Source organism: Ananas comosus, linkage group 11, assembly GCF_001540865.1.
Source record: "Ananas comosus cultivar F153 linkage group 11, ASM154086v1, whole genome shotgun sequence".
Taxonomy (NCBI): domain Eukaryota; kingdom Viridiplantae; phylum Streptophyta; class Magnoliopsida; order Poales; family Bromeliaceae; genus Ananas; species Ananas comosus.
The window spans coordinates 9,356,757-9,368,795 of record NC_033631.1 but is presented as its reverse complement, the minus strand read 5'-3'; positions in this window follow the sequence as shown (position 1 = coordinate 9,368,795).

The following is a 12,039-nucleotide window of genomic DNA, read 5'->3' as shown; positions in this document are numbered from 1 at the left end:
GAAATGGACCGGCTTTTTTATTTTTGAAGCGGACCGCAGAAATTGGGGCGTAGTGGACCGGATTCAGAGACAACCGGATCCGCCACCCAAATTCGTCAGTCGTCACCTAGCTTTGACTAAAATTTCCGCGGGGATATTTATCATTCATAAAGTCGGCAGCGACGTAGCTTCGCTACCGACTTCGAGTGACTTCCATGTTGTCATCTTAAATTTAAAAAATTAAAAAGTTGGCAAATTAAACTATAAAACCTCACTTAAAAGGAGTTAGTATATCATATTATTCCACATCATCACTTATATAGATATCTACGAGTTTATTTCTACAAAGTTTTATAACTGAATTCAACAGTTGTCCCAAATAATTGAATCTTTTGATATAATAAAAAAGTGAGGGGGTAATTAAATTTTTTTGTTTTTTTTGCGGGCAGTAATTAAGACAAACACTAAAATACAAGGGAGTTTTTTATAATTTAGTTTTTTTTCTTTTTTTCCCTACTAATTAAGTTTGCCTACTTTTGATGAGTTTATTGGCAAAAGTCGTAGTTTATTTTAAAGAGTTATTTAGTTGCACTGTTGCACATAGTTACAACTGCATATAAATTTAAAGAGTATTTGACTTTTGTTATGTTTATTTATCTACAGTGAATGAACTGTCCAAATAGATAAAAATTATTCTGTTTATTTCATATATAACAATATCACATTATATTAATCATAATAAATCAGTTATCATATATTTTTTATAATCAAATAAAAAACATATATTTCTATATGCTTTCGTTTCCAAACTTGTTTGCCTAATAGCTAAAACGAAAAAGCATATGTTGGATCAGCCTTCATATCAAGTTGGGCACTAGGTGGATGATTGGGCCTACATAAAATTGAATTTGAGCTCGAACCCAAATATTGTAATGGGTTAAAATTTTCACCCATATCTGGCCCATGGATACCTCATGTTCAAAAGAAGGCGGGCATAACCATTAACTGCTGGTAAACTTGTTTATGATAGATTTGATCAAATTCAATAAAATTATTTTATTATTTATAATTTTAATTTTTTTATTATTTCAAGTTGATATATTATCTACCATGCATGGATAATGTGGTGCACCAGTAAGGAGTTTTTAATGTGTTCATTTATTACAGTAGTTCGGTAATAAGTATATTTATATTTTAACTTTTACTTCGGTATAACAACACAAAAAAAAAAATAAAATGACTATCATACATAAGAGGGATGTGGTGACTCCCTATTTAGAACCGCTTGATGACAAAATTTAAAGGCTTGGACGAGAGTTTCAAAAGGTTTAGGTTTGTTGAAATCGTAAATTCTCTATGGTAAATCTTATCATTAGCCTTAATTCATAAGAGAGTGAAAATATACACTTCTCTTTATCTTTTTCCATCAAAGAATTTTGGGTTCCTAGCGCACCCTGGCGTAAGCAGCAAAGGACTTAGTGGTTGGTATCCAAGATCCCAAGTTCGAATCCTAGTTGATTCACATTTCCAGTTAAGTTTATTTCTAAAAAAAAGCGGATAGCATGCTACCTATCTCTCAAAAAATAAAAAGTATTTTGGGTCCCATTCCTACCAAAGTAGGTCTTTTTTTAATTCTACAGTTGAGGCTCACAACAACTATAATCGACAATAATACACAATTTCTGACATACCTAGCGCAAGTGGCAAAGAGTTTGGTGGTTGATACCCCAAATTCCAAGTTTGAAGCTTAATTGCTTCATATTTTTAATTCAGCTTATTTCTAAAAAAGTAAACCAAACGTATAGAATGCAACCTTTCTCTCTCTAAAAAAAAAACAATAATTAAACAATAATACACAATTTTACAAAAAAACCTCTATCACCTACTAATGGTGAGAGTAGAGATTATTGTAAAACTTATGAAGCTTAAACTCTCTAGTTAAGCCTTATCATTTTAACTTTATCTAGTAATTTTAGCCGCATAACGTGCTTCCCACTTTTTTAATTAGATAATATTTGAAATTTTCAATCCTATAAAGTAAGCAATAGAACTGAGAAAACTTTACTTTGACAACTATATAAATAATCAGCAAAAAAGAATTGATTTTTATTTGTGCTTCAGTTCAACCAAAAGTTCACTTTAATTTGATCTTCATCAGAAACAAACAGATTCTAGAAACAACCGTAGCCGTGGATTCAACAACTAATCTGATCCAATCACATTCCAATCAATTCCTATGTTCTAGATCATCTCCACAACTTGGTTTGCAATAAATTGTTTCGGGTGGAAATGTAAAAATCAATCTTCTGGCTAGAAGCATATATTTCTAGTCCACTAAAATTCTCAAATAATATGAACCAAGTAAATCGATTTTCCTACAACTATATATTGCTTCCAAAAGAAAAAAAAGAACAAAAAAAAAAACAAAATAAATGAGTCCCATCACTCTCTAATATCCTAAAATCTTAAACGATATAAATGAGAGCCAAAAAGGGGGGAAAAATATCCACCTCTAAATTCATGTAAAAATTGAAAACCTAATACAAAATAATATAATTCATGTACCCCACAAACATATGTTACTATTTTTTTTTGAAAAAAAAATAACACGCTACCCGCTTTATTCATTCAGACGATGAACTAAGCTACATAGTGAGACAGCAAGACTTCGAGATAGACAAAATAGCGAACAGTTTCTCATGGACCCGCCACGTGTCATAGTTTCCCCTACAGAGATGCTACTGTGTTGTTGTTGTTGTTGCATGTGCATGTGATGGGTAGATGAGTTGCACATATGGTACTATGCAATTATATAGATTCTCATTAAATGTTTTCGGGTATATTTTGATTTGTCTCTATGTAGTTTACAATATCTATATTTTACCATCGTTGTCGCGAGAACCATGAGGGGGCCACATTGATAATGCACCAAACCGCAAGGGGGCTAAATTAAAGTTTACCTTTTTTTTCATTAGCGGCTTTCCCTTGTGTACCATTCATTACTATTCAAAATTTTTAAATTTATTCTTTTATTAAAAAAATATCCTTCAAAACTCTAAGGTAGCGTTTGGTTGGGAAACAAGGGGGGGAATAAGCCCTTGTTCCCCCCTTTGTTCCCAAACGCTATGTTTGGCTCCCGGGAACAGTAGTTTTCGGAAATCTGGAACTAGCTGGTATAAGGCTGGAACTGCTGTTCCACCCGTTTCCTGGAACAAGCTTGTTCCTTGATGAGAACAAGATTAATTAAAATCTAAATTTAATTTTAATGGCAGTAAATTATTAATTAATCTAATTAATATATTTAAATTATTATTTATTATTTTAATAATTAAATAATTAAATAATTTATTATTTATAATTACTTATTAATAATTAGATAATAATTATTATTAATTTATTATTTATAATTAATTATTAATAATTAATAATATTTATTAATTTTTTATTAATAATTATTAATAATTATTATTCTTAATGATAATCGATATTATTATTAATATATTATTTATAATTAATAATTAATAATTAATATTATTATTTATTAATAATTAATTAATAATTATTATTCTTAATAATTAGATAATCGATGTTATTATTAATTTATTATTTATAATTAATTATTAATAATAATTATTATTATTTATTAATAAATATTAATATTAATTATTATTAATAATTAGATAATCAATATTATTAATAATTTATTATTTATAATTAATTAATAAGAATAATTAATTATTATTATTATTTATTAATAATTAATAATAATTATTATTATTAATTAGATAATCGTTATTAATAATTAATTTATTATTTATAATTAATTATTAATAATAATTATTATTTATGATTAATTATTAATAATTAATTTTTTATTTATTTTTACGTAATATTTTTATGTTAATTAATTACATAATATAATTTTAATTTCAAATTATAATGTTTATTCCTCTTGTTCCAATTTAATCATCCAAACACTATTTATCTTATTCCTAGGAACAACCTAATTTTCATCCAAACGCAAAATTGGTCTAGTTCCTGCTTATACCTGAATTTGTACATATCCCTAGAACTAGCAGTTCTTACTTATACCCGAACCAAACGCAGCCTAAATTCCATGGGTTAGGGATATATTAATGTGAAGAAATGTTTAAAAATCTACAACAACATTTTAGTCCAGTAATATATTTTAAGTTTTGAGAAGCGTATTAGTTATAATAAAATTTTCATACATAGACCATTCTTTGTAGCCCCTTCAACTTTGCTTTGTTTGATTTACAGTTTTTTTTAACTTTCGATTTTTCTAAATGGAGTGATTGATTGTTGTCAAATGGATTACAAATTTTATCGAGTTTAATAATTTTAATCATTTTTGGGCAAATAAAGTTAGTAGAATTAATGACTAATTAATATCAAATAAAATAATTAAATTTAATAAAAATTTTACCATAAATAATTAGAATAATTCAAATTTAAAAAAACTTAGAAGTTCGAAGCTGCAAACAAGAAAAAAAATAATAAATTAAACTAATAGCATATTGCTTTTTTTTTTCTTTTCAATCTAAATTTTACATATAAATACATTTCAAAATGGCTTTTATTATTCCAAAAGTTAAAATTTATCTTCAAACCCTTAGAATTAATTTTTTACATTTACATCCTTAAAAGTAGCATAATAATATATATATATAGTACTATATATTATTATATATGATATAACTATACTTATATAGCTTAACGAGTGATGGGCTATATGCCAGTCCGGAAGGCACGGAGGCCTTCGCGGGTGCTTCCAGCACGTTTTCGATTGGCGACTCCTGTCGACATCGTCATCGCCTGCGACTCCCGTAAATCTTGATCTAGAGAGTTGGAAGTACCGTAAAAAATAAATCTTATTATTTTTCGATATCCATTTGCCTATGATCGAATGGGCTCACAATCAACCCCAAATGTCAATGCCGTATTGTACGTTTGCAAGTTTAAGGGTGATAAATATCCAAGATCACGGTGAATTTTGAAAGAAAATTTTTTATACTATATAAAACAAGATCCAGTCCCTTTTGATTTAAAATTTAATATTACTATTTATAACATTGTTATGTCAAGATTTTTAACTTTCTAGCCGTTGAATCTTGACCCCTTCTTGCCGTATTTCGATGTTGCGACCTTTCGAATCACTAGCCGGGTTTGTAGCTCGTCGATCGCTCCGTTAAATTTGATCTAGAGTACTTTGAGGTACTTAGAAAATAAATTTTATAATTTATTGATATTATTTGCTAGTGAAGCGAACGCGCTCAAAAATCAACGGCTGAAAGTATAAAATCTTACAAAATGTAAATAATATAATATTAAAATTTAAAATCAAGATCATTGATCTTGTTTTTATATAGTATAAAAATTTTCTTTCCAAAATTATCACGTGATTGATATTTCTCAACACCTTAAACTGCCAAACGGCTCCAACTACGGCCAGCTCGAACATGCTGTAGATGCTTTGAGCGCCCATTCAAATCACTAGCAAATGAATACCGAAAAATTAATAAAAAGTTATCTTTTCTAGGTACTCAAAATACTCTAGATATCAAGTTTTAACGGAGGCGCGATCGAACGATTCGAATCGCAACATTCGAAAACAGCTTGGAAAGCACGAAGGCTCCGTGCTTCGATAGCATAGTATGCCTCACCTATACCTATATAATATATATATAATATATAGATATTCTATATACAATAATATAATAATATAATTATATAAAACCCTGTGACTCCGGTTACCCAAGCCCCGTCCGAGAGCAGTTCTAACCACCCATCAAGTTTGATGGGTGGTTAGAATGAGAGAGGGAGGAGATATTGAAGAGAAATTCAAGAAGAAGAGAAATTGAAACACACAATTTCTCCCCAATATCTCCTCCCTCTTTTATTCTAACCACCCATTAAACTTGATGGATGGTTAGAAAGTTAAGAGTACAAAGGCTGCTGTGCTCCTAATAGCACAGTATTCCTGTTGTGCTTAAATTTTGAGTACAATGATTGTTCTCACATGGTATCAGAGCCAGAAGTCACGGGTTTGACTCCTGTATACTACAAATGTGTCCAGATGCTGAAGAAAAAATTATTAATTTAAATGAGTCAGCATCCTGTCCTGTGGCCGGAGGCCAAATAGGCCGAGTCATATTTGAAGTAGCATAAGGCTGGAAGGTTCGAGCCACAATCGAAATCCGTGAACGCTGTATCTATATGCTTAAATGAATTAGTTACGTATTTCTAACCGTTCAAATTTTTGGGATTAATAATTAGCACCGACGATCAGATAAATGGTATCGGAGTGCTTATTAATTATTCAACTAAGTTTCTATCGTCAAAAATAATGTTAACTTTGGTGAATATCAGGCAATAAATATAGACAGATTGTTGCTGGTGTCACACAATTTTTTGTCGAATTAAGAAGCGTACGTCTTGACCGACATCAATCATTTATTTTCTACAGTAAAGTTGTGCACCATCGGCACTGTACTTACTTTCCAAACAAAACTTTATCTAGAAGTCCAATCAAATAAAAGCATGTCGCTTTTTCTATCACGGTTTTTCTATACAGAGGTAACGATCTTCGATTATAGATTTTCTAATTACATAAATAAGTGTAACAGCATTTTCTAAGCAATATTTCAACATAAAATTATCGTTTTAATTAAGAATATATCAACTTACATACTTTTAAATTATACACTTTTTGCACAAGTTAAATTTTAATTATAAGCGTCTCAAAATAAAGGTTTAGCTATTGAAAATCATTTGAAATGGTAAGAAGACTTGCATATACAAAGGCATAATTTTTGAAAACTTATGTTTCAATCGAGTTCTCTATGTCGCCATTTCTTTATATATAATTTGTCGACTCATTAGTACTAACTATCAATTTCAAAACTTCGACCTATTAGAAAGATATAATTAATTCACTTAAATCGTACAGATACAGCATGTCAGCGCTCATGGATTTCGATTATGACTTGATTCAATCAACTTTCTACCACTTCGAAAATGACTCAAGCAAATCCAACCTCCTGCGATTTAGAGCGTGGCTAAGCATGGCCTAACCTCCTGTCATAAGACGGGATGCTGGTCCCTTTAAACCAACATAATTTTGAATCGTTAATTTTGATACCTCTTGATGCTTAGAAATTTGATTGTTAGACGTTCTGAATCACATTCATTCATTAGTGCCGAATTAAGCAGAAATGCTACCTGTACAGCTTAGACATACTCTTGTTAGCTAGATTCATTACTGTCTCATTTGATACAATGAGGATTTGAGATTGGTAATTTGGGTTGTAAAGAGACATTTGGTGATGGCATCTATCATACTCTTGCAAAAGAAAACCTGAGACACAAGTAAAAAAGGGGTTTGCTGGTGATAATGTAATATTTCCCAAGAAGATGCTGCATCACATCACATGAGCATCCAGTATAATATTTGGCATATTCGTTTCATGATCGCAAGGTGGTCTTTTATACAGTAGTTGTAGCACATCATTTATGTCTCAAGCCGATCAAAATATTTTTTTAATTGAAAAGTATAATTTTTTTTTTAAGTAAAAGGTAAAAACATGCCGAATTTACCTGAATCATGAGCGATTTTGAATCAGTTTTTCAATCTTTTAAAATTTTAATTTTACTATTTAATTTTTTAATTTGTTCAATTTGAATCCGTCAATTGTACTTTGGCTTTACAATTTAAGTTAATTACTTATTTCGATGAATTTACAACCTGCGAGAGTTGCGTGAAGCATGCTGACTAAAGCTGTAAAGATAATTAGATAAATGACGGATTTAAATTTTAAAACCAAATTGTCGTTGTCTCACTCAAATCAAATAAATTAAAAAGTTGAACCAACTCAATATAATTCATAGTTTATATTTACGAAAAAAATTATGATAGGATGGATAAATTCCGTTGGCTATTTATTATTGGCTAAAGTAGATCCAACTTCCTGTCCAGTGATAATAGGCCCAGGATATTAATAAGTTGCGTTGGGTGCGGCTAATAAGTTGAGTGTAGCTGTAATCTACAATAGATCTAATGACAAGAGACCTAACAACAGACCTAACGTTCAACTAGATTGAGTCAGGTTGAAGCTCGTGAAACTTTACAGTTGAGCTCTTAAATGCAATAGATGCAACCTTCCTATCAGTACATGCTTTTGGAATAGTTGATTAGCACTTATGATTCACAAGCAGTATCAGATTCAGTGGTGCTACTTATTTGGCTTCGATTCCCAAATACTACATTGACAGTGCAAACGTTAGGTGGGAAATTGTTGGTTATTTATTGTTAACTAAAATAGGTCAAACTTTCTGTCCTGTAACAATAGACTTGGAAAATTAATCGATTGAGTGGGGTGATGATTCAGAATAAATCTAAGAGTAAGAGATCCAATAATGTAACTAAATTCCGCATAAGTTGAATCAGGTCGAAATCCGTAAAGTATTGTGACTGGACCCTTAAGGGTGATAGATACGTCTTTCCTATCTTCCCCATATTTGGCAACCACATTTCAGACTCTCTTTCATACTCTATTAGAAGATTAATAGATTGAGCGGGGCTATAATTCACAACAAACTTAACGGCAAAAGATCCAGCAATAAAACTAAAGTCCATATGTATTGAGTCAGATCGAAATCCGCAAAATACTGTGACTGGACCATTAAATGTGGTAGATACACCTTTCCTATCTCCCCAACCATATTCCAGACTCTCTTTCATGGTCTATTATTATTACTATTTTCATAGCATTTTCTTCTTTTTTTTTTCCTCCTTACATCTTCTCCACAAATAAGTAGTCATGGACAGGAATAAAGGAACCATTGATCGATCCTCTATTGAAATACGCAACAGCTCATTTTTGGACTGTACTTGTACTTTCCATGAGATCATACTAGAAGCACCCAATGAAAGCTCCTTAAACATGTAGCTAAAAATAAAATTTAAAAAAATTATATTGACATTTTTGTTTGAACATGTTGGAGAATAGATTTTTCTTTTTTGTTCTATTAATTATCACAACTTTTTGCTTGGGTTGGTAAATTTTTACAAACACTCAAAATTTTTTTCTCTGCTCCACAAGATAAGTCCCAGAAAAACAAAGGCCTAAGAATAAGTTTAGGATTAATTTCATACAGCTTTATGTAAATATAGTAAATGACAAATATATTCCTATAAAATTCAACTTTCATATGTTGACTCTACAAAAGTTCTAATGTTTTCAAATATATCTCTTGGTTTGTTACCGTTAGAGAATCATTTATATTTTTAATTTTGTCATCATAAATATATTCCTTCAAAAATTATAACAGTATAATATAATAGGGGTTAAAAATATCAAAAACTAACTAAGGTTAGGTATTTAACCTATGATTAACTAAAATTTTCTAGCGGAATCTAACGACAATGATATATTTGAAAACATCAAGACTTTTGTAGGGATAACATATAAAAGTTGAACTTTGTAAAGATATATTTGTCATTCACTGTTTGCGAATTTTTCGGTCAAATATGAATAACATTATAAGATAATTAAATCTAAATTTTTGATACCATAGGATTACAAGATAAGAATGCGCTAAATCAGAGAACTCAAATTGAAATTTATCCTAAAAACTTAAATGAAGGCAAAGGGCATCTACCTCCTCATACTAATTTCTATAAAAATTTACGGAATTTGCCTCTTTACAGAAAAAGAGAATTAAGCTAGAATATTTTTAGAAGTAAAAAAAAAACTTACTTTGCATTATTTTATAGCAATGAAAAAATCAAATCGACAATTGATACTGTTGAACATGATTTAGACTATTTCAGTTTTATAAGAAATAAATTTTAAAGTGATAGGATATCATTTGTCTAGTAATAAAGTAGTCTTAAATTTACCTTTTTGTTTTTGTATTTTATTTTTTGGGTTCTTTGGATTTTAGTCCCCAAATTTTTTTTATGTTTGAGTACTCTTGGAAGCTTAAATTATTATTTCCACATGCGCTAACGAGGAAGTTTACCGTATCACATTTACACTACATAATTAATAATAAACTAATAATATTTTTTTATTTAAAAAATATAATAAAAATGTTTTTTATTAACTATGATAGAACGTATTAATCTAAAAGAGACAATTTTATTGATTACAAACGCCACGTATATTATATAATATATTTGGTGCATTCTAAATTTTGCCCAATGTATGAAAATGTACCTTAGACCGTGCAATCCAATAGATTTTGCCCACGTGGCGATATCCCACTGGATGGTACGGCCGGTCCCCAATGCGTTGAAATTGTAAGGTTAATTTTGTTTCTATCCGCTATAATAATTGCCACGTGGTATCTTTGCTTTCGTTGTATTTTTTTTGGTATAATTACACTCTACTCCCCCAACTTTCAGATTGATTTCGTTTCCATCCCCGAACTTTCAGATTCCGCCCTAAACTCTTGAAACAGTTTTATTTGAGTCCCTATTTATATTTATTGTTGAGGACAAGCTGCTGCTTCAGCTGAATAATAATATATTTTATAGCTTAAAAGTTGGATTGTTAAATTAAAAGTGTCATTTAAACGAAGGACCGACAAAATTTGGGGTACGTGTGTGAAAATAAGATGAATTAGGTGCGAGGAATAAGGTTTAAAGTAAGGACTATAATGAAATACTTTTGCAAGTTTAGCGACTAGAAGCGTAATTTACTTTTACTTTACATTTAAAATTATTTGAAAATTTATGTGGTTGATCTTTTCTTCTGATTACGATAGCAGCGAAATTGACGCTTATAATTTTTAAGAAGAAAATTTTAAATTAGTATTCTAATTTTAGTGCAAATAGGGCGACACTTGTGACTCTAGTTTTTAAAGAAATCTAATTTTTGTTGTAAAATAAGGAATGTCCTATGTTTGCTTATTCGCTAATTAGCACAGCGCAACACACAATGTGAATCTCCTAATCGGACAATTTAATCTGATTCAACGAGTCAATTCGGTGAGGAATTTTGTGTGAATTGATCTTTTAACTGATTAGGAGTAAAGTAAAATAGATCACTTAGTTTACATGGTGACAAAATTTAGAGATTAAAGTACAATATATAAATAGTTTAAGGCTAAATTACATAAAATTTTTCTGTCAAATTTTGATTTTTCACTTATTTTTCTGTTATTTAAAAACCTATATTTTACTCTTTTGTAAAATAAAAAATATTCACTTCGTCTCCTATCGTTAGTAATCCGTTAAAATTTTATTTATAAAATATTATTATTTTTTTTTTTATGGCAAAAATGTCCTTAGCTTTTTCTTCCGTGGACATGATGAGGAGCAAAATGATGATTTTATCATCACAGATCACACCGTACTCTGTAAATATTTTTTCATTTACAAAAAGACAAAGTATAAATTTTTAAATAATAGAAAAAAAATAAAAAATTAAATTTTGATAGAAAATTTTTTATAATTTAGCAAAAATTTAAATAAAAAGTATAAAAATTAAGTCGTACTTTTTTTCCCATATCTTCATGCCCTCACACCTCTGCGCCGACCCCCCCCCCCCCCCCTCTCTCTCTCTCTCTCTCTCTCTCTCTCTCTCTCTCTCTCTTTTCAAAACAACTTTATAATTTTATTAGACCAACTAACTCTCTTTCATCAACTCAGTATGGTGGATAAAAATAAGATAACGATGAATTGTTTACTGTACTTAAAAATAGTGAATTATTCATTATTTTTAAATTTATTATTTTTTATCAATATTTTGCATCAATTGTGAAATTTTTTTGGAACGGTTAGAATTTATATTGATTTGTTATAACTTTTACATAATTATTAAAATTATTATAAAAAAGAAAAAAAAAGTAATTATTCACAGTTTCTTTTTAAAGAAAAAGACATCGATTTAAAATTTTATTAAAAACGATGAATGACTTCAGCATTTTTATAAATTTCAAACTTTATTTCAAATTTAAATTTAAATTTCAAATTTCAAATTTAATTTCAAAATTCAATTTTAAACTTAATTTTTAAATTTATTTTTTAAAAAT